General features: G+C 48.1%; 1 protein-coding gene across 2 annotated transcripts in view; it reads left to right on the forward strand.

Moving 5' to 3' along the window:
• Positions 1-23,997, forward strand: part of itga4 (integrin alpha 4) — a 315,916-nt gene that overhangs the window by 90,301 nt on the left and 201,618 nt on the right. The gene's annotated exons all lie outside the window — the stretch shown is intronic.

A 23,997-nucleotide genomic window follows, 5' to 3' on the forward strand; every position in this document is an offset into this window, starting at 1 on the left:
GATGTGTAGCCACTGTCCAATACAGCACAGTTGAAGGATTCTGCAACCAACACCCTCATTACCGGCGTAAAACTGCTTGTCAATAGGACAATGCCTTCTTTCTGGTCACTATCTTTTTCCTCTTCTGACTCTTCCGTGTCATGTGTCACTTCAAACATTCTATCATAACGAGTTGGACAGTTGAAAGCATAATGGTATTGAGAGTCACATCGAAAACATCGATTTATCATGCCCCGTGCATTTCTGGGGTTCATCTTCCTATTGTAGGTTCTAACTGGGTTTCTGTCTTCATAATTTCCTTGTCTCGGTCTTCGTCTATAGTCTTGAGTGCTGTTCGTAGCCATACGATGTTGCCATCCTGTTACTAGTGTGTCTTCCATATTCTGCCTTATTGCAGGCTGACCTATCTGGGTCATCAGAGCCATCGGAATCGAATGTTTCCCCAGAAACTTTTGTAAAGCTTTTGTCATCTGTTCGAATAAGGTATCCTTATCAGTAAACTGAACTCCTGTCAAAACCAGGAGCCTATCCATGTTGCTCACTATAGCACAGTCAAGTAATTTAAAGGCCAACACAGACTGTGGAAATTCTAAATTGTGTTTCTGCAGCCTTTTATATAGTCTACCAAATTCCATTATATAGTCTTCCATGGTGATAACCTCCATTTTCCGGAACTTATCAAAATCAGACCATGCTTCATACGCACTTAACAAGTCATCTTTCTTATAAATCTTATCCATATAATGTAATAAAGTCTCCAGACCTTCTTCTGAGTCTAACTCTTCCAATTCCAGCTCAGAAAGTACTTTGTTTTGGATTTTACTGCCATATGGTAGAGAAAGAGCCAATGCCATACCTTGTTTTCTCTTTCCCAAAGCAGTTACTTTACTGCACTTCTCCATTGGTCATACGATTCCCTTTCAGAAAATAAGGGAGGACAGTCATATCCAGCCATCTTTATCCTCGGTTCAGCCATATATTCCTTTTTTTTTTTCTTTTCTCACTCACTCCTTGGTTTGATCTGGAAAAGTTGTATCTTTCAACCCTTCACATTTACACAGGAACCATCCTCTGTACCAATTGAAATGAAAATCGCATATTGTCACAAGTAGGCTTCAAATGAAGTTATTGTGAAAAGCCCCTAGTCGCCACATTCCGGCGCCTGTTCGGGGAGGCTGATACAGGCTGTTAGCCGTTTTAGTTGCTGTGATATGAAGAGTCTAAAGTTCTTGTTCCTTTTCACCAAACACCATTTATTTCACTTCCACAGCCTCTGCACAAAACTCTTAACAGCACACCACCTGACAGAGGCCACCTGAAGCCCCTTTACATATCAGTGTCAATTAATGGATACTTAACATAAATGAGACAACTAATTGCAATGTCTCTTAACCCATTACTTAACATGCTGGCCTTGTTCTGCATTACAGGCCAGCTGTTTAGCCCACTGTGCTAAACCACTGTGCTAAATCTCCCCCCCCCCCCCTCATCCTTCTAAACTTCAACGAGTACAGACCCAGAGTCCTCAACCGTTCCTCATACGACAAGCTCTTCATTCCAGGGATCATTCTTGTGAACCTTCTCTGGACCCTTTCCGAGGTCAGCACATCCTTCCTTAGATACGGCCCAAAACTGCTCACAATACTCCAAATGGGGTCTGACCAGAGCCTTATACAGCCTCAGAAGTACATCCCTGATCTTGCATTCTAGCCCTCTCGACATGAATGCTAACATTGCATTTGCCTTCCTAACTGCCGACTGAACCCGCAAGTTAACCTGAAGAGAATCTTGAACAAGGATTCCCAAGGCTCTTTGTGTTTCTGATATCCTGAGCATTTCCCCATTTAGAAAATAGTCTATGCCTCCATTCCTCCTTCCAAAGTGCATAACCTCACACTTTTGCACATTGTAGTCCATCTACCACTTTTTTGCCCACTCTCTTAGCCTGTCCATGTCCTTCTGCAGCCCCCCTGCTTCCTCAATACTACCTACCCCTCTACAGATCTTTGTATCATCTGCAAACTTAGCAACAGTGTCTTCAGTTCCTTCTTCCAGATCATTAATGTATATTGTGAAAAGTTGTGGTCCCAGCACAGACCCCTGAGGCACACCACTAGTCACCGGCTGCCATGCTGAAAAAAAACATTTTATCCCCACTCTCTGCCTTCTCCGGTCAGCCAATCCTCTATCCATACAGGACCTTACCCTTAACACCATGGGCTCTTAACTTATTTAACAGTCTCTGATGCGGCACCTTGTCAAAGGCCTTCTGGAAATCTAAATAAATCACATCCACTGGTTCTCCTTTGCTTAACTTCCTTGTTACCTCCTCAAAGAACTCTAACAGATTTTTCAGACAGGACCTCCTCTTTATGAAGTCGTGCTGACTCAGTCTTATTTTATCATGCACTTCCAAGTACTCCGCGATCTCATCTTTAATAATGGACTCTAAAATCTTACCAATCACCGAAGTCAGACTATCTGGCTTATAATTTCCCATCTTCTGTCTCCCTCCCTTCTTAAACAGCGGCTAGGGTTATTTACAATCCTCTGGGACCCTCCCTGCTTCCAGTGATTCGTGAAAGATCATCACCAATGCCTCCACCATCTCCTCAGCTATCTCTTTTGGAATCCTGGAGTGTAGTTCATCCAGTCCAGGTGATTTATCCACCTTCCGACCTTTCCGTTTCCCCAGAACCTTCTCCTTAGTGATGGCCGCTACACTCATCTCTGCCCCATGATTCTCCTGGAGCTCTGGCATCCCACTGGTGTCTTCCACCGTGAAGACTGATGCAAAGTAACTATTCAGTTTCCCTGCCATTTCTTTGTTTCCTATTATTACTTCTCCAGCTACATTTTCTATGTCTATTTTTGCTTCTCTCTTACCTTTTTAGATATTGAAAAAGAGGAAAGCAGCCTAAGCTCACCTAGGACTATGGCAACTTAGCTAGAGTCGGTTGTTTGGGGGATGGTCTGGTTGGCGATAGTCGTGTCAGGCTGGTCAGTGGTGGGGGGGGGGGGGGGGGGGTGGGGGGCGGCAGGTAGTCAGGTCGTCAGGGGATTTGGTTTGATCAGGCTAGGGGTGTAGTCGAGTGATTGGACGGATAGTTGGATGATCATGGGTGTAGCACGGTAGCATTGTGGATAGCACAATTGCTTCACAGCTCCAGGGTCCCAGGTTCGATTCCGGCTTGGGCCACTGTCTGTGCGGAGTCTGCACATCCTTCCCGTGTGTGCGTGGGTTTCCTCCGGGTGCTCCGGTTTCCTCCCACAGTCCAAAGATGTGCAGGTTAGGTGGATTGGCCATGATAAATTGCCCTTAGTGTCTAAAATTGCCCTTAGTGTTGGGTGGAGGTGTTGACCTTGGGTAGGGTGCTCTTTCCAAGAGCCAGTGCAGACTCGATGGGCCGAATGGCCTCCTTCTGCACTGTAAATGCTATGAAAGCAGGGCAGAGGGTTGATTGGGGGTAGTCGGGTTAGATTGGGGGAGGGGGGTGGAGGGCGTGATTGGATGTCAGTTGTGCAGTTAACCAGTTGTTGACTAGGTTTTAATTTGCCTGACATTTCCTTTGTAATGTCACTCTTTATTTTTGAAAATACGATTTTTCAACTTTCTCCTGACTGGAAAGTTTGCAATTTGAAATGAGGCAGAATGAACTACTTAAGAATACAAGGCCACCTTCTAAGGTGAGGGTAAAATAACAAAACCTTCAGAGACTTGTCACTAAGGAAGAGTCATTGAAATACAAAGGGATATTGAAATAATGGTGTCACAGCTTAACTATCCAGGTAACTGTCCATAAAACTGTCATAAGTCTCAGAGTTGGACTCATTCGTGGAGAGTCCTGGGGAGCAGGGGACTTGCCCATTGGAGGTTGGAACTTCCCAGGCAATTCCCACTTCGGTCCACATGTCGGGACTACGGCATGGTTCCAATGCACATTTTCAGTCGAATGTCCTGTGTCTCCCAATCCAGAAGCTGACGATTTGGGCCCTAGTTTTAGTCGAGGTGTTGAGCTCCCCCCAACAGGAAGAGAAGATTGGATGAGTTTGCTGAAATTACATTTCCACAACTCCTATCTCAAATGTTTTGCAAAACAGACAGCTGAATCTGCAGGATCAGAGTGTCCATCCACTAGCAGTGAATCATAGAGTCTCAACAGTGAAGAAGGAGACCATCCTGCCCATCAAGTCTGCACTGACTGAAAGAGCTCGCTACCTAGGCCCACACCCAGTCCTATCCCCGTAACCCTACCTAACCTGTACATCCTGGGCATTGAGAGGCTATTTTAGCATGACCAGTCCACATAACCTGCATATCTTTGGACTGTGGGAGGAACCAGAGCACCCAGAGGAAACCCACCCGGACACCGTGAGAATGTTCCTGATGCTGTTAGGCAGCAGTGCTAACCACTGTGCCACCAAGCTGTCGCTTGGAGCAATTAAAGATGAAGTGGATGATATTCGATTAGGAATGATTTAAAGAAGTGTTTCATTGTTAAGACTTCAAAGCAGAAATATTTTGAAATGATCCCAGTGATGCAAGGATTACTGAGCATCAGATTCTGACCATATCTGACCATGATGGGCGGCACAGTGGTTTACACTGATGCCTCACAGTTCCAGGGTCCCGGGTTCAATTCTGACCTCAGGTGACTGTCCTTGTGGAGTTTGCACTTTCTCCCCGTGTCTGTGTGGGTTTCCTCTGCGTGCTCCGGTTCCCTCCCACAGTGCAAAGATGTGCAGGTTAGGTGAATCAGCCATGCTAAATTGCCCCATAGTGTTAAAAAAAAAAAAAAAGGTTAGGTTGGCTCGCTGGGTTGTGGGATAGGGTGGAGGCGTGGGCTTGGGCAGGATGCTCTTTCCAAGGGCTAGTGCACACTCGATGGGCCGAATGGCTTACCTTTTGCACAGTAAGCCTATGATTCTATGATATCGATAGGGTTCCAAGCTGAACTTGGTCATTAATGCATCAACAGTGTGCCTAGGAACAATGAAAGTAAATGCTCTTCCAAAGTTACAGAGCAGGGCTCAACAAACAGCTTGCACTTTGTGTAAATAATGTGCTTGAGCATGGTAGTTCTAATCCAGCTGCTCTTTTCTCAGTGGTACCCAGGCTGTTGGTCATTTCTAAACTAGTGATTCCACATCAGATTGACATTAGTCAATGTAATGAGGTACCATAGTAGATTCGTGTGACAATTCCGTTACCTTAAACTAAAAATTTAATTGTAATAGCGCACGGCAGAATATGGATGTTTGGGACATTTGTGGATAAAGATTAAATGTAATTTATGTCTGCCTACAGGAAGTCCAGAAGTGAAATAAAATATTTAAGGTCATGTTATTTGGAGAAATTAACTTTTAGCTACTTTATGCAAAGTGAAGAAGGGGATAATTTTGAAAGTAGCAGAAAACATTTCCAGACCCAATCAGGGAAGTAGTACAGTGGAAATCGGGGGGTGGAATTATCTGTGAATGTTGGTCAGAAATCTCGGGAAAAGATCACAGACTTCAAACAAAGCAGAACATCTGTACATATTCAATGATATTAGATGAGAAAGGGTTTACCAATTGAATCGTTGTCATTTAAGTTGGGATTTGCCATTAAAAATTGGAAAAATAAAATAAATTTGTGTTAATTCAAGTTGAATATTTGATCAAACAAAAAAAATTCAAACGTGTCTGGTTTTTAAAAAAATAAATAAAAATGTTTATTCAATTTTAACAAATTTTCAACAAACCCCCCCCCCCCCCCACTTACAGAAAGAAAAAAGAAAACACACAGAAAGACACCGTACGCCCAAATTATACAGCGAATTCCCCCAATATACAACCCCCCCCCCCAGAAACAAAATAAACACGTACCCGGAACCCCCCCCCCCGGGTTGCTGCTGCTGCTGAACGTTCCGCCAGAATGTCTAGGAACGGTTGCCACCGCCTGAGGAGCCCTTGCCAGATCCCCGCAAGGCAAACTTTACCCCCTCCAATTTAATGAACCCTGCCATGTCATTAATCCAAGCTTCTACGCTTTGGGGCTTCGCATCCTTCCACAGTAGCAGAACCAGGCTACCAGGGACGCAAAGGCCAGAATACTGGCCTCTTTCACCTCCTGCACTCCTGGCTCGTCCGATACCCCAAATAATGCTAACCCCAGCTTGACCCGGGTGTTCACCACCTTGGACATAGTCCTCGCAAATCCCCTCCAAAACCCCTCCAGCGCCGGGCACGCCAAGAACATATGGGCGTGACTGGCCGGGCTCCCCGAGCACCTCACACACCTGTCCTCTACCCCAAAAAACCTACTCAACCTCGCCCCTGTCAGGTGCGCTCTGTGAACAACTTTAAACTGTATCAGGCTGAGCCTGACGCAAGAGGAGGAAGAATTAACCCTACCCAGGGCATCAGTCCACAGACCCTCATCTATCTCCTCCCACTTGCCTTTTAGTTCCTCCACCGAGACCACCACCTCTTCCTGCATCTCCTGATAGATCGTCGAGACCTTGCCTTCTCCAACCCATACACCCGAAATCACCCTGTCCTGAATCCTTTGTGCTGGAAACAGTGGAAATTCCCTCACCTGCCGTCTCACAAACACCATCACCTGCATGTACCTGAAGGCGTTTCCAGGGGGCAGCCCAAATTTCTCCTCCAGCGCCCCAAGGCTCGCGAACGTCCCATCTATAAACAGGTCCCCCATTCTTTTAATTCGTGACCGATGCCAGCTCAGAAATCCCCCATCCATTCTTCCCGGGACGAACCGATGGTTCTCTCGAATCGGGGACCAAACCGAGGCCCCCCCTCGCCCCTGTGCCGCATCCACTGCCCCCACATTTTCAGAGTCGCCGCCACCACCGGACTCATGGTGTACCTTGTAGGCAGGAGCGGCAACGGTGCCGTCACCAGCGCTCTCAGACTCGTGCCCACACAGGACGCCATCTCCAGCCGCCCCCTCCCCTTCCATTACCCACTTGCGGATCATCGCCACATTGGCAGCCCAGTAGTACCCACATAGATTCGGCAACGTCAGACCTCCTCTGTCCCTGCTACGCTCCAGAAACACCCTTTTTACCCTTGGGGTCTTATTCGCCCACACAAATCCCATTATACTCCTACTTACCCGCTTAAAAAAGGCCTTGGGGATCAGAATGGGAAGGCACTGGAATACAAAGAGGAACCTCGGAAGGACCGTCATTTTAACCGACTGCACCCTACCCACAACGAGAGTGACAACATATCGCATCTTTTGAACTCATCCTCCATCTGCTCCACCAACCGTGTCAAATTGAGCTTGTGCAGGGCCCCCCAACTCCTAGCCAGCTGGATCCCCAGGTACCGAAAGCTTCTTTCCGCCCTCTTCAGTGGAAGCTCATCTATCCCCCTTCCCTGGTCCCCTGGGTGTACCACAAAGAGCTCACTCTTCCCCACGTTAAGCTTATATCCGGAAAAGTCCCCAAACTCCCTGAGGATCCGCATTACCTCCGGCATCCCCTCCACTGGGTCCGCCACATACAATAACAGGTCATTGGCATACAGCGACACCCGGTGTTACTGCCCCCCCCCCCCCCCGAACCAATCCCTCCAGTTCCTGGACTCCCTCCAGTTCCTGGACTCCCTCAGAGCCATGGCCAGAGGCTCAATTGCCAATGCGAACTACAAGGGGGACAGGGTACACGCCTGCCTTGTCCCCCGGTACAGCCGAAAATAGTCTGACCTCCGCCGGTTCGTGGCCACGCTCGCCACCAGAGCTTTATAAAGTAGCCTAACCCACCTGATGAACCCCTCCCCAAACCCAAACCTCTGCAGCACTTCCCAAAGATACTCCCACTCCACCTTATCGAAGGCCTTCTCCGCGTCCATAGCCGCCACTGCCTCCGCTTCCCCCTCCACTGAAGGCATCATGATTACATTAAGGAGCCTCCGCAGATTGGTGTTCAACTGCCTACCCTTCACAAATCCCGTCTGGTCCTTGTGAATCACCCCCGGGACACAGTCCTCAATTCTTGTAGCCAGCACCTTCGCCAGCAACTTCGCGTTGACATTGAGGAGCGAGATCGGCCTGTACCACCCACACTGTAATGGGTCCTTGTCCCGCTTCGAGATCAGCGCCCTGGACATTGTCGGGGTCAGGGCCCCCCCCCCCCCCTCGCCTCATTGAAAGTCCTCACTAACAGTGGGCCCAACAAGTCCATGTACTTCCGATAGAATTCTATCGGGAACCCATTCGGCCCCGGTGCCTTCCCTGCCTGCATGCTCCCTAGCTCCTTAACCAGCTCCTCCAGCCCAATCGGTGCCCCCAACCCAACCACCTGCTCCTCCTCCACCCTCGGGAACCTCAGCCACTCTAAAAATCGCCGCATACCCCCCTCCCCGTCAGGGGCTCAGACCTATACAGCTCCTCATAAAAATCCCTGAATGCCCCATTTATTCCCACCGCACTCCGCACCATGTTCCCCCCCCCCCTTTATGCCTAACTCCACCAATCTCCCTCGCTGCCTCCCGCGTACGGAGCTGATGTGCCAGCATCCGACTCGCCTTCACCCCGTATTCATACACCGCCCCTTGCGCTTTCCTCCACTACACCTCTGCCTTCCTGGTAGTCAACAAGTTGAATTTGGTCTGGAGGCTTTGTCACTCCTTCAGTAGTCCCTCGTCGGGGGCCTCTGCATGGCTCCTATCCACCCTTAATATCTCCCCCACCAATCTCTCCCTCTCTCTCCTCTCGGGCCCTAGTGGAGATTAACTCTCCCCTGACCACCGCCTTTAGCGCCTCCCAGACCACCCCCACCTGCACCTTCCCATTGTCATTGGCCTCTAAGTATCTTTCAATACCCCCCCCGAATCCGCCCGCACACCTCCTCATCCGCCAACAGTCCCACATCAAGGTGCCACAGCGGATGCTGGTCTCTCTCCTCCCCCAACTCCAGTGCCACCCAATGCGGGGCATGGTCTGAAATAGCTTTGGCCGAATATTCCGTGCCCTCCACTCGGGATTAGCGCCCTACTCATCATAATGAAAAAATCTAACCGGGAGTAGGCTTTTTGGACGTGGGGAAAAAAAAGGAAAATTCCCTGGCCCACGGCCTGGCAAACCTCCATGGGTCCACTCCCCCCATCTGGTCCATAAACGCCCTAAGCACCTTGGCCGCCGCCGGCCTCTTACCCATCCTGGACCTAGAGCGGTCCAGTGCTGGGTCCAACATTATCAGGCTCCCTGCCTCCAGGTCCGGAATCCGACGTAGCATGCACCTCGTGAATCCAGCATCATCCCAATTCGGGGCGTATACATTCACTAGTACCACTGCACCCCCTGCTACTTACCACTCACCATCACGTACCGATCTCCATTATCTGCCACAATGTTCAGCACCTCAAACGACACCCACTTCCCCACCACAATCGCCACCACTCTATTCTTCACGTCCAACCCCGAGTGGAAAACCTGCCCTACCCACCCCTTTATCCTTTATCAGCCTAACCTGATCAACCACCTTCAAATGCGTCTCCTGGAGCATAACCACGTCTGCCTTCAGTCCCTTTATGTGCGCGAACACCTGGGCTCTCTTTACCGGCCCGTTCAGGCCTCTCACATTCCAAGTTATCAGCCGGATCAGGGGGCTACCCCCCCCCCCGCCCCCCCACCACCGACTGGCCATCTCCCTTTCTAGGCCAGCCATGTGCCCGCACCCCCCGCACCCTCCATTCCCCCAGGCGGCGGACACCCGCCCCGACTCTCTCTCTGAACACCAGCTCCCCTTTGGCCAGTGCAGCAGCAACCCAGTTCTCTCCAGCACCGCCCTTGCCCCGCCCCCTGCCTTCCTTAGCACGGGTAAAAGCCCACGCTTTCCCACCAAGCAGGCCCCGCCCTCTCTGGCGCAGCTCCCTTTTTGCGGTCTTGTCTCAACTCTCCCACCCCGGGCCTCCAACCCCTCCCTGGCGGGGCCCCATTCTTCCAACAACCTCCACACACACTCCCACACAGCCCCCACTTCGAACCATTTCCCCCCACCCCACCCAACACCAAAGAAAACAGAACAGAGCATCCCCCAAAACACAGTAACCCCCTTAGGCACCCTCTCCCAACAAACCCTCAGTTCGAGTCCAACTTTTCAGTTTGGATAAAAGTCCACGCCTCCTCAGGCGATTCGAAGTAATGGTGCTGATCCTGAAACCTTACCCACAATCGTGCCGGCTGCAGCATCCCGAATTTCACCCCCTTCCGATGCAGAACCACCTTAGCCCGGTTGTAGCCGGCCCTCTTCTTGGCCACCTCCGCGCTCCAGTCCTGATATATTCGGATCCGTGTGTTCTCCCACCTGCTGCTCCGTTCCTTTTTGGCCCATCTCAGGACACACTCCCTGTCCACAAAGCGGTGGAACCGCACCAGTACCGCCCGCGGCGGCTCGTTGGCCTTGGGCTTCCTCGCCAGGTCTCGGTGAGTCCCATCCAGCTCCAGGGGCCTCGGGAAAGCTCCCGTGCCCATCAGCGTGTTAAGCATTGTGACCACGTATTCCCCGGCATCCGATCCCTCCACTCCCTCCGGGAGTCCCAGAATCCGAAGATTCTTCCTCCTTGACCGATTCTCCATGACCTCAAACTTTTCCTGCCACTCCTTGTGCAGCGCCTAATGCACCTCCACCTTCACCGCCAGGCCCAAGATCTCATCCTCGCTCTCCGAGGCCTTTTGTCCAGTATCACTGCCACTTGGGCCTTCTGGGTCAATCGACGCCTTCATCGGCTCCAGCAGCTCTGCCTTCAGATCCGCAAAGCAGCGCTTGAGGAACTCCTGCTGCTCCTGTGACCATGGCGCCCACGCTGCTTGGTCTCCACCCGCCGCCATCTTGCTTCTCCTCCCTCGCACTTTTCGCTGCACCAAAATCACTTTTTTGACTGCTGGTCCAATCCATACCGTGCCGGGGGAACCGTACTGTCACCTTCCCACACTGGGAACCGTCGAACAAATGCTGTTGGGGCCCCTCAAAAGAGCCCAAAAGTCAGTTTCTGACGGGAGCTGCCGCATAGCCGCAACCGGAAGTCTCAAATGTGCCTGGTTAAGCTTAGCCTAGATTTATTTCTGAAAATTCAGAAAAATTTGATGACACATGTTTGGCCAACCTTTTATTTGTAACTCTTCAACTTTACTGAAGTGCTTTTAGCAGTACAGTTGTTTGCAAAGTTCTGCCCATTCACAGCTGGGCTTTATTAAAAACATGTAATCTATAATTACACTGACCACAGTGCTAAAAATATTTTGCACTGTGAAGTAGAACTTGTTGCTAAAAATTAATTAATTCTGATATGGTATGTTTAGTTGAACACCAACAACAAAGGAAATTAAATCATGCCAGTTGTGCTGGCACTCCCATCATGAAACTTGTCCCTAATTGCTAGAAGTGATACAATATACATCTTCAGGTAAGTGATCATGCTCCTTGGAGGGAGGTAAATGGCACCTGTGTGGTAAATGTAGCAGTCTGATACTTGAACCAGGTTACTCCTCGAAGTTGCCTTCACCCCATCCCTAACCCTGGAATCATCTTTCTCCAGTTTCTCTCCTATTATCTCTTGTGCCCTCTCTGAGCTCATCCTGCCCAAGAGACCCATCACCCTATTCACACTGAACTGCTAACTGCTTAACTTCTCTATCTGGCTCCCATGTTTGCTGATATTATTAACAACTCTCTTTTCTAATACTATTCCCTACCTCCTCCTCCATATTTGTAGTCATTACCCATCTCCTCAAAAAACGATCCTTAATTCTCCACCCTTGTAAACTACCTTCCCATTGCCAATCTTTCTTTCCTCAAGTTCTTGAACTTTCTCTCACTTACCAAATCCATGTTCATATTTCCCCGTACCCCACAGTCCGGTTTCCACCTCTGCTACAGAATTGAGAACTCTCATCAAAGTCACAATAATGATATCCAATGTGACTTGGACAAACATAAAATAGCCACTTTCAATCTGTGTGACCTTGGGCACATTTGACCAGACCATTCATCTCCAGCACCTCTCCATTATCTAGTTTCATTCTTATTTATCTAGTCATAGCCAGAGAATCATCCCTAAAATGCCTTCTCTTCCCACACTTGCAGCATTGCCTCTGGTGTCCTCCAAGGGTATATCCTTGATCCCCCCCTCCTATTTTTCATCTACATGCTGCCCCTCAATGACATTAACTGAAAGCAAAACATCGTATTGACATGCACACTGACTACACCCAGCTGGATTATTTCGTTATTGCTCAATTCACTGAGAGTTTAGCTGACATCCAGTACTTGATAGGCATAGTTCACCTTGAACTAATTATAGTGAAAACTGAAACCATTGTCTTTGGTCCTTGCCATAAGCTCTGGTCCCTGGCCAATGACTTTATGCCTTACATTGGCAACTGTGTGGCTGAACCGCGCAGTCTGCAAACTTTGTGTCATATTAGATCCTGCAATGAGTGAAATTTCAACCACAATTCCATGCTATCACTGAGATCTTCTGTTTCCATCTCAGTAACATCCACCCATGCCTCATGTCGTTCTGTTGCTGAAATCCTGATCCTCACGTTGTTGAAATTGGATAGGGTGTTGGTGAGACCACATCTGGAGTATTGTGTCCAGTATTGGTCTCCTTATTTGAGGAAGGATGTGGTGGTATTTGAGGCAGTTCAGAAGAGGTTCACCAGATTGATTCCGGGATTGAAAGGGTTGATGTATGAGGAGATATTAAACAGTTTGGGCTTATACTCGCTGGAGTTTAGAAAGATGAGAGGGGATCTGATCGAGATATATAAAATACTAAAATGCAGACCAAATGTTCCGCTTTGTGGGGCAATCTAGAACAAGAGTTCACACATATAGGCTGAAAGGCGGTAGATTTAAAACTGAGATGAGGAGGAACTACTTCTTGGAGAAGGTGCAGTGGAGTCTGGTTCATTAAATGGTTTTTTAAAAACCAGGTTAAAGGGATATGGACAACAGGTGGATTTGAGACCAGTGAGAGGTCAGCCATGATCTGATTGAATGGAGGAACAGGCTTGAAGGCTGAATTGCCCACTTCTGCTCCTAATTCCTATGTTACTATCTCTGCCTGTTTTATAAAATTGGTTTTTTGCTTTGCTTACCTGGCAGATCATCCACATTTTATCTTCTGTAAGCTGAGGGTCATCCATACCTCTTGTTCATTTCCTTTTTAAAATTTTTTAAAAATTACTTTATCAGAGTTACAAAGCCAGAGCTCAGAGTGTGGACAGGGGCAAATCCCTAATCCAGCTCCTTGCCTGCTCCAAAAACCAATTCAAATTGAATCCAATTCATCACCCCCACAAGAGAGACATACCAGATCCAGGCATTATACCTGACCTCGCGCTCAATCTTAGCCAAAAGGCCGAGAAGCGATCTCTTGTTCATTTCCCAAATAATTTTATTATTATCACAAGTAGGCTTATATTAACACTGCAATAAGACCATAAGACATAGGAGCGGAAGTAGGCCATTTGGCCCATCGAGTTCAATCATGGCTGATTTCAGCTCCATTTACCCGCTCTCTCTCCATAGCCCTTAAATTCTTGATTTCTCGAGGAATTATCAACTTCTGTCTTAAAGACACTCAACATCCCGGCCTCCACCGCCCTCTGTGGCAATGAATTCCACAGACCCACCACTCTCTGGCTGAAGAAATTTCTCCTCATCTCTGTTCTAAAGTGACTCCCTTTTATTCTAAGGCTGTGACTCCGGGTCCTTGTCTCCCCTACTAATGTAAACAACTTCCCTACGTCCACCCTATTTAAGCCATTCATTATCTTGTAAGTTTCTATTAGATCTCCCCTTAACCTCCTAAACTCCAATGAATATAATCCCAGGATCCTCAGACGTTCATCGTATGTTAGGCCTACCATTCCTGGGATCATCCGTGTGAATCTCCGCTGGACCCGCTCCAGTGCCAGTATGTCCTTCCTGAGGTGAGGGGCCCAAAATTGCTCACAGTATTCTAAATGGGGCCTAACTAATGCTTTATAAAGCTTCAGAAGTACATCCCTGCTTTTATATTCCAAGCCTCTTGAGGTAAATGACAACACTGCATTTGCTTTCTTAATTACGGACTCAACCTGCAAGTTTACCTTTAGAGAATCCTGGACTAGGACTCCCAAGTCCCTTTGCACTTCAGCATTATGAATTTTGTCACCGTTTAGAAAATAGTCCATGCCTCTATTCTTTTTTCCAAAGTGCAAGACCTCGCACTTGCCCACGTTGAATTTCATCAGCCATTTCTTGGACCACTCTCCTAAACTGTCTAAATCTTTCTGCAGCCTCCCCACCTCCTCCATACTACCTGCCCCTCCGCCTATCTTTGTATCATCGGCAAACTTAGCCAGAATGCCCCCAGTCCCGTCATCTAGATCGTTAATATATAAAGAGAACAGCTGTGGCCCCAACACTGAACCCTGCGGGACACCACTCGTCACCGGTTGCCATTCCGAAAAAGAACCTTTTATCCCAACTCTCTGCCTTCTGCCTGACAGCCAATCGTCAATCCATGTTAGTACTTTGCCTCGAATACCATGGGCCCTTATTTTACTCAGCAGTCTCCCGTGAGGCACCTTATCAAAGGCCTTTTGGAAGTCAAGATAGATAACATCCATTGGCTCTCCTTGGTCTAAGCTATTTGTTATCTCTTCAAAGACCTCTAACAGGTTTGTCAGGCACGACCTCTCCTTACTAAATCCATGCTGACTTGTCCTAATCCGACCCTGCACTTCCAAGAATTTAGAAATCTCATCCTTAACAATGGATTCTAGAATCTTGCCAACAACCGAGGTTAGGCTAATTGGCCTATAATTTTCCATCTTTTTCCTTGTTCCCTTCTTGAACAGGGGGGTTACAACAGTGATTTTCCAATCCTCTGGGACTTTCCCTGACTCCAGTGACTTTTGAAAGATCATAACTAATGCCTCCACTATTTCTTCAGCTATCTCCTTTAGAACTGTAGGATGTAGCCCATCTGGGCCTGGAGATTTATCAATTTTTAGACCTCTTCGTTTCTCTAGCACTTTCTCCTTTGTGATGGCTACCATATTCAACTCTGCCCCCTGACTCTCTTGAATTGTTGGGATATTACTCATGTCTTCTACTGTGAAGACTGACGCAAAGTACTTATTTAGTTCCTCGGCTATTTCCTTGTCTCCCATCACTAGATTACCAGCGTCATTTTGGAGCGGCCCAATGTCTACTTTTGCCTCCCGTTTGTTTTTAATGTATTTAAAGAAACTTTTACTATCATTCCTAATGTTACTGGCTAGCCTACCTTCATATTTGATCCTCTCTTTCCTTATTTCTCTCTTTGTTATTCTCTGTTTGTTTTTGTAGCCTTCCCAGTCTTCTGACTTCCCACTACTCTTTGCCACATTATAGGCTTTCTCTTTTGCTTTGCTGCATTCCCTAACTTCCTTTGTCATAGAATTATCATAGAATTTACAGAGCAGAAGGAGGCCATTCGGCCCATCGAGTCTGCACCGGCTCTTGGAAAGAGCACCCTACCCAAGGTCAACACCTCCACCCTATCCCCATAACCCAGTATCCCCACCCAATACTAAAGTCAATTTTGGACACTAAGGGCAATTTATCATGGCCAATCCACCTAACCTGCACATCTTTGGACTGTGGGAGGAAACTGGAGCTCCCGGAGGAAACCCACGCACACACGGGGAGGATGTGCAGACTCTGCACAGTCAGTGACTCAAGCAGGAATCGAACCTGGGACCCTGGAGCTGTGAAGCAATTGTGCTATCCACAATGCTACCGTGCTGCCCTGTTATCCTCTGTTTGTTTTTGTAGGCCATGTTTTTGCAGCCATGGCTGCCTAATCCCCCCTCTGATAACCTTTCTTTTCTTTGGGATGAACCGCTGTACTGTGTCCTCAATTACTCCCAGAAACTCCTGCCATTGCTGTTCTACTGTCTTTCCCACGAGGCTCTGCTCCCAGTCGATTTTCGTCAGTTCCTCCCTCATGCCCCTGTAGTTACCTTTATTTAACTGTAACACCTTTACATCTGATTCTACCTTCTTTCAAATTGGAGATTGAATTCGACCATATTATGATCACTGCCTCCTAAGTGCTCCCTTACTTTAAGATCTTTAATCAAGTCTGGCTCATTACATAACACTAAGTCCAGAATGGCCTGTTCCCTCGTGGGCTCCATCACAAGCTGTTCCAAAAAGCCCTCCTGTAAACATTCAATTAATTCCCTTTCCTTGGGTCCACTGGCAGCATTATTTACCCAGTCCCCCATGATCACTGTGACCTTGCCTTTCTGACATGCACTTTCTATTTCGTGGTGCATTTTGTGCCCCTGGTCCTGACCACTGTTAGGAGGCCTGTACATAACTCCCATTATGGTTTTTTTGCCTTTGTGGTTCCTCAACTCTACCCACACAGACTCCACATCATCTGACCCTATGTCATTTAGTGCTCTTGATTTAATTTCATTCCTAATTAACAAGGCAACCCCGCCCCCTCTGCCCACCTCTCTGTCTTTTCGATAGGTTGTGAATCCCTGGATGTTTAAATGCCAGTCCTGAACCCCCTGCAACCATGTCTCTGTGATGCCTACCACATCATACCTGCCAGTCACAATCTGGGCCACAAGCTCATCTACCTTGTAACGTACACTGCGCGTATTTAAATATAACACCTTTACTTCTCTATTGACCGTCCCGTCCCCCCCCCCCAATCTCTAGTTTAAAGTCCTATTGACCACCCTATTTACTCTTTTCGCCAGAACACTGATCCCAGCTCGGTTCAGGTGGAGACCATCCCAACGGTATAGGTCCCCCCTGTCCCAAAACTGATGCCAGTGTCCCATGAAAAGGAACCCCTCTTTCGCACACCACTCTTTCAGCCACGTGTTAACTTCCCTTATTCTTGCCTCCCTATGCCAATTTGCACGTGGCTCGGGCATTAATCCGGAGATTATGACCCTTGAGCACCTGTTTTTTAATTTGAATCCTAGCTCTTTATAATCTCTAAACAGGTCCTCTTGTCTAGCCTTGCCTATGTTGTTGGTAGCGACATGGACCACAATAACTGGATCCTCCCCCTCCATCTCCAGTATCCTTTCAAGCCGGTCAGAGATGTCCCGCACCCTAGCACCGGGCAGGCAACATACCATGCGGGACTCTTTATCCTGCTCACAAAGGATACTATCTATCCCCCTGATAATAGAATCCCCTACAACTACAACTTGCCTATTTACTCCCTCCCCTTGAATGGCCTGCTGAACCATGGTGCCTTGGTCAGCTGACTCATCCTTCCTGCAGCCCTGTTCGCCATCCACACAGGGAGCAAGTGCCTCGTACCTGTTGGACAGGGTCATGGGCTGAGGCTCCTGAGTTCCTGACTGCTGGTTCCCTTTACCTGCCTGACTTGCAATCACACCCTGCTGTCCCTGGCCACTGGCAGGATTTAAACTACTTACTCTGACAGGTGTGACTACCTCCTGAAACACGAAGTCTCCCCCTCCCAGATGTGCCTCAGTATTTGAAGCTCAGACTCCAGCTCATTAACTCTGAGCCGGAGCTCTTCGAGCAGCCAACACTTACTGCAGATGTGGTCGCTGCAGCTCGCAATGGGATCTGCCAGCTCCCACATCAAGCAGCTCAAGCACATCACCTGAGCAGTCATCTCTAATTAATTAATTAGTTCAATTTAAGTTTACGAGTTTAGCTGTGTTTTTTTTTAAATTTGGGGCAGATTTGCTATCAACCAATCAGATCACTGCTTCCCTCTGACGTCACTTTTGGAGGAAAAAAACCTGGAAAACAGGAAGTTACCGTTAGGTTTTTATACTCACAGAGACTGCTCCTCCTCCTCCAAACGGCTCCCGAAATTAGGCCCGAAGAAAGAGAGAGAACAAAACAGTCGGGAAAAAGCACCTTCTCCCACTCTGCACCGAATTACCAAGTTTCAAATTCTCACTCTGTCTGTGTCTCACCCACTCAGGTTGTGTCTCCTTGCCCAGCGCAACGTTTACTAAGTGCGCTTTCTGTCTGTCTTTTATACAGACTTTAGGATGACTCACACTAAAACTTCAAAGAGAGGAATACAATGTGTACCTTTGTGCCCCCTTAACAAGCCTCAGGTGACTGCCAGATAACTGCCACTCAGCAATTAGGGTGGGGGCACCAAATTACCAAGTTTCAAATTCTCACTCTGTCTGTGTCTCACTCACTCAGGCTGTGTCTCCTTGACGAGTGCAACGCTGGTCAATGGGCGATAAGAGATTTACTGAAGTTACTCTCAATGAAGTTACTGTGAAAATTCCCGAGTTGCCACATTCCGGCACCTGTTCGGGTACACTGAGGGAGAATTCAGAATGTCCAATCCACCTAACGAGCACGTCTATCAGGACTTGAGAGGAAATCGGAGCACCAAGAGGAAACCCAAACAGACACTGGGTTCTGTGCAGACTCCGCACAGTGACCCAAGCCTGGAATCGACCCCGGAACCCTGGCACTGTGAAGCAACAGTGCTAGCCACTGTGCTACCTTGCTGCCCTATCATTCACCAAAACACTCTGTGCTCACAGACAAACCTGGGCGCCCGGTTAAGTGTAGAATTGTTTTTTAAATTTTCAAATCACTATATGGCCAATCCCTGCCTATGTCTGTAATCTCCTCCAGCCCACAAATGCTCCATGCTGGTTTCTCGAATTCTGGGTTCAGTAATGTTTTTTTAAATTGTTTTTATTGAAGTTTTTAGATTTTATACACTGTATATTTGGCAAGTATATATGTGTCGGTTACAATATACAAGTCTTTTTCCTCTGTACCGATCTCCCCCTGGTCCCCCTGCTCCCTCCATTTGTTGATTCAGGGTCCTTTCCTGGGTTGCTTATTGTACAATGGGCAGTCATGGGGTATTTACAAGTGTGCAATGTCTTCCCCTTCCCTCCCCATCCTTTGTCAATTGGTCTCGCCCTCTTCCCCTCCCTCTCCCCCTCCCCTATCCTGTTCTCGGCATTTCTTTGGGGGTTCCATTCTTGTGGCCCCCTGCACTCTCTATCGCCCATTTTCCAGCCTCCCCCTCCTTTTCCATTGATTCTCCCCCCCCCCCCCGTTCCCTTCGATCCTGTTGGCTCCCGTGCGTCGTCCCCCTCTTCCCACTCTGGCTTCGAACAGGTCCGGGAACAAGTTGGTGAATGGCCTCCATGCTTTGTGGAAGCCCTCCTCTGACCCTCTCGGATAGTAAACTTGATCTTCCACAGGTGGGAAAATTCTGACGGGTCTGCCAGCCAGCCTGCAGCTGTGGATGGTGCTGCTGATCGCCAACCGAGCAGGATTCTCTGGCAGGCGATTAGGGAAGCAAAGGTAAGGGCGGCCAGCCTTCTCCCCATGAATTGTCCTGGCTGGTCCGATACCTCGCAGACTGCCACTCTTGGCACGACTCCACCCTCACCCCCACCACCTTGGACACCTCGAAGAAGGCTGTCCAAAAGCCGACAAGTCTGGGGCATGCCCAGAACATGTTGCCATGTTGGCCGGGCCTCGCAGTCACCGTTCACATTTGTCCTCCAGCTCCGGAAAGAACCTGCTCATGAAAGTGGCACAGTGGTTAGCACTGCTGCCTCACAGCTCGGGTTAGTGTCTGTGTGGAGTTTGCACTTTCTCCCTGTGTCTGCGTGGGTTTCCTCCGGGCGCTCTGGTTTCCTCCCACAGTCCAAAGCTGTACAGGTTAGGTGGATTGGTCACGATAAATTGCCTCTTAGTATCAAAAAGGATAGTTGGGGTTACTGGGTTACGGGGATAGGGTGGAGGCGTGGGCTTAAGTAGGGTACTCTTCCCAAGAGTCGGCGCAGACTCAATGGGCCGAATGGGCTCCTTGTGCACTGTAAATTCTATGATTCGGGTTCTTGTCAGGTGCACTCTGTGCACAACATTCCGCTGCATAACACTGTGAGGAAATCTAGCAGTGCCTCCACCTGTGCCAGCTCCGGGCCTACACATAACCGCCGAATCTCCCATAAAGCGTGACCAGAAATAAAGGAACTGAAAATATTCCCTCCACCCCAACCTGAAAACCAAACAATCAACAAACTAACAAAGAAAGCACCCCCCCCACCCCCCCGCCCGATCCTCAAACCCAACAAAAAGTCCACACCCATTATTTTAAAAATTAAACACAACCCCCACCCCCCCCACAGTAACCAGCTGCAGACATCTCCCCTCGCCGCTCCCATTCACTAGCTATACTGTGCTGATTCCATAGGTTCAAGTTTAACAAGAGGCAGTTACATTGCTGTGCATCTGCTTACGTAACTAAGATAGATCAGGAATTATATCACTCCTTTCACATCCTCTGGGTGTCACAACACACTTTGTAGTCAATTAAGTAGATTCCATGTGTAGTCGCTCTTGTAATGTAGGAAGGAAAGTACTGACAGCCATCAAGATGATCCCAACCTTTATTTTTAAACCACTTTCCAGGCTGGAACAGGAGCATTTATGCTGCCATTCAGTTTGCTACCCATAAGGAAATCATAGATGCATTGTTCAGGAGGGCTATAGAACTACTAGGTTTCCCGGAGTCCAGAGAGTCAAAATCTGCATTCATACCATCATTGCAAGGCCCAAGGTTTAACCTTTCATCTCTAGCTATGTATGAATATACACAAATCAGTTGATCCATCAAGCTGGCCCACGCAACCATGGTGTGGGCACACATACTCACCCACTATCAATCAGGGAATCTTCGGAAAGAGGCTAAAACAAAGTCTGGACAATTAATCTGCAACACTTTCAGCGACCGGCATGAATCCAGAAGACAACAAAGACTACATATATATTGGACTGGATTTGTTTATTGTCACGTGTACCGCGGTACAGTGAAAAGTATTTTTCTGCGAGCAGCTCAACAGATCATTAAGTACATGGGAAGAAAAGGGAATAAAAGAAAATACGTCCAACGCCGGCATCTCCACATAATACGGCAACACAAGGTATACAATGTAACTACATAAGCACTGGCATCGGATGAAGTATACAGGGATGAAGTGTTAATGATGTCAGTCCATAAGAGGGTGATTTAGGGGTCTGGTAACAGCGGGGAAGAAAATGTTTTTGAGTCTGTTCGTGCGTGTTCTCAGACTTCTGTATTTCCTGCACGATGGAAGAAGTTGGAAGAGTGAGTAAGCTGGGTGGGAGGGCCTTTGATTATGCTGCCCGCTTTCCCCAGGCAGCGGGAGGTGTAGATGGAGTCAATAGATGGGAGGCAGGTTCGTGTGATGGACGGGGTGGTGTTCACGACTCTCTGAAGTTTCTTGCGGTCCTGGGCCGAGCAGTTGCCATACCACGCTGTGATGCAGCCAGATAGGATGCTTTCTATGGTGCATCTGTAAAAGTTGGTAAGAGTTAATGTGGACATGTCGAATTTCCTTAGTTTCCTGAGGAAGTATAGGCGCTGGTGGTAGCGTCGACGTGGGTGGACCAGGACAGATTTTTGGAGATGTGCACCCCTAGGAATTTGAAACTGCTAACCATCTCCACCTTGGCCCTGTTGATGCTGACAGGGGTGTGTACAATACTTTGCTTCCTGAAGTCAATGACCAGCTCTTTAGTTTTGCTGGCATTGAGGGAGAGATTGTTGTCACTGCACCACTCCACTAGGTTCTCTATCTCCCTCCTGTATTCTGACTCGTCGTTATTTGAGATCCGGCCCACTGTGGTCGTATCGTCAGCAAACTTGTAGATGGCGTTGGAACCAAATTTTGCAACGCAGTCGTGTGTACAGGGAGTAGAGTAGGGGGCTAAGTACACAGCCTTGCGGGGCCCCAGTATTGAGGACTATTGTGGAGGAGGTGTTGTTGTTCATTCTTACTGATTGTGGTCTGTTGGTCAGAAAATCGAGGATCCAGTTGCAGAGTGGGGAGCCAAGTCCTAGGTTTTGGAACTTTGATATGAGCTTGGCTGGGATTATCGTGTTAAAGGCGGAGCTGTAGCCAATAAATAGGAGTCTGATGTAGAAGTCCTTGTTGTTGAGATGCTCTAGGGATGAGTGTAGGGCCAGGGAAATGGTGTCTTCTGTGGACCAGTTGCGACGGTATGCGAATTGCAGTGGATCAAGGCGTTCTGGGAGTATGGAGGTGATGCGCTTCATGATCAACCTCTCAAAGCACTTCATTACAACTGAAGTCAGGGCCACCGGACGGCAGTCATTGAGGCACGTTGCCTGGTTCTTCTTTGGCACCAGTATGATGGTGGTCTTCTTGAAGCAGGTGGGGACCTCGGAGTGGAGTAGGGACAGGTTAAAGACGTCCGCGAACACCTCTGCCAGCTGGTCCGCGCAGGCTCTGAGTGCACAACCAGGGATCCCGTCCGGGCCCGTCGCCTTCCGAGGGTTCACTTTCAAGAAGGCCGATCTGACTTCGGAAGCTGTGATGGTGGGTATGGGTGAGTTATGGGCTGCTGGGGCACTCGACAGCGGATTGTTGGTTACCTGCTCGAACCAAGCATAGAATGCATTGAGTTCATTGGGGAGGGGTGCGCTGCTGCTGGAGATACTGCTCGGCTTCGCTTTGTAGCCCGTTATGTTGTTTAGTCCTTGCCACAACCGCCGAGAGTCTGTCTGTGACTCTAGCTTGGTCTGATATTCTCTCTTGGCATCTCGGATGGCTTTGCGGAGGTCGTACCTGGATTTCTTGTATCGGTCAGGGTCGTCTGACTTGAACGCCTCAGATCTGTCCTTCAGTAGGGAGTCAATCTCGCGATTGAGCCATGGTTTCTGGTTGGGGTACGTACGTACTGCTTTCTTTGGCATGCAGTCATCCACACATTTGCTGATGAAGTCTGTGATACTGGTGGCATACTCATTTAAATTGGTCGCTGAGTTTTTAAATATGGACCAGTCCACTGTCTCTAAGCAGTCACATAAGAGCTCTTCTGTTTCCTCGGACCAGCACTGCACAACCTTTTTAGCTGGATTCTCCCGCTTGAGTTTCTGCTTCTATGCCGGGAGAATGAGCACCGTCTTCTGGTCTGATTTCCCAAAGTGCAGTCGGGGGATGGAACGGTAGGCGCCCTTGATTTTTGAGTAGCAGTGGTCAAGGGTGTTGTCGCCCCTGGTGGGACAGGAGATGTGCTGGTGGAATTTTGGCAGTACTTTCTTGAGGTTGGCCTTGTTGAAGTCCCCTGCGACGATGAACAAAGTCTCCGGATGTTTTGTTTCATAGTTGTTTATAACTGTGTACCACCTACTTTATGATCCCAAGACTTGGTTTAAATTATAATGCAATCATAGTACGTAACAACCAAGGCATATAGATTAATTCTTTCTTGGAAGCTGTCTTAATGCCTCTATTTTAAGGCAATGATCTATTCTACCAGTATTTTAAGGGAAATTAAGAATGGAAGAATGGAATTAGGAAGATCAGAATTGTCCTTTGTCCACATAGCTCATGTTATACATTGCAATACAGACAGAAGCAGAAAGCAAATGCATGCTACAACTAAAATGATTAGACCATTGGTATCCTGAAGCAGCACTTCATATGTATGAATTACTTGGGTAGGGCTACAAGACAACTTATCCCAAGGGCATGCCATGTAATTGTTCTCTGCCACATTCTCCTTTCACTGCCCTGAAAAGAAGTCTTAGCTTCCATATTGATGATTAGACTTGCAAAGCCATGCCAAATTAAGAGGGTGAAAATGCCAGTGAGCAATTAGCAGTTGTATCAACATTGCAGCAAGGTCAAGATGACTTCTAAGGAGTGCCAATGACAGACCATTTTGTAAAGGCTCAAATCACATCTGCTGAGCAATTGTGCCCAGGCCTCTTGTTCTACATTTTCATGTTCCGTTATTCAAAAGTGCCATTTATTACCATCTTATGCTGCTTTATTGTAAGCAAGGACAAATAATTACTCAGCACAAGCTCAAGTCAAATGCAGGGCAGTTGCTTTCTGTATTATGTAGTGTGTGAGTGTTGACAGATTGAGTTGGCACCATGCTGCCC

The sequence above is a fragment of the Scyliorhinus torazame genome, chromosome 2 (genome assembly GCF_047496885.1).
Source record: "Scyliorhinus torazame isolate Kashiwa2021f chromosome 2, sScyTor2.1, whole genome shotgun sequence".
NCBI classification, from domain to species: domain Eukaryota; kingdom Metazoa; phylum Chordata; class Chondrichthyes; order Carcharhiniformes; family Scyliorhinidae; genus Scyliorhinus; species Scyliorhinus torazame.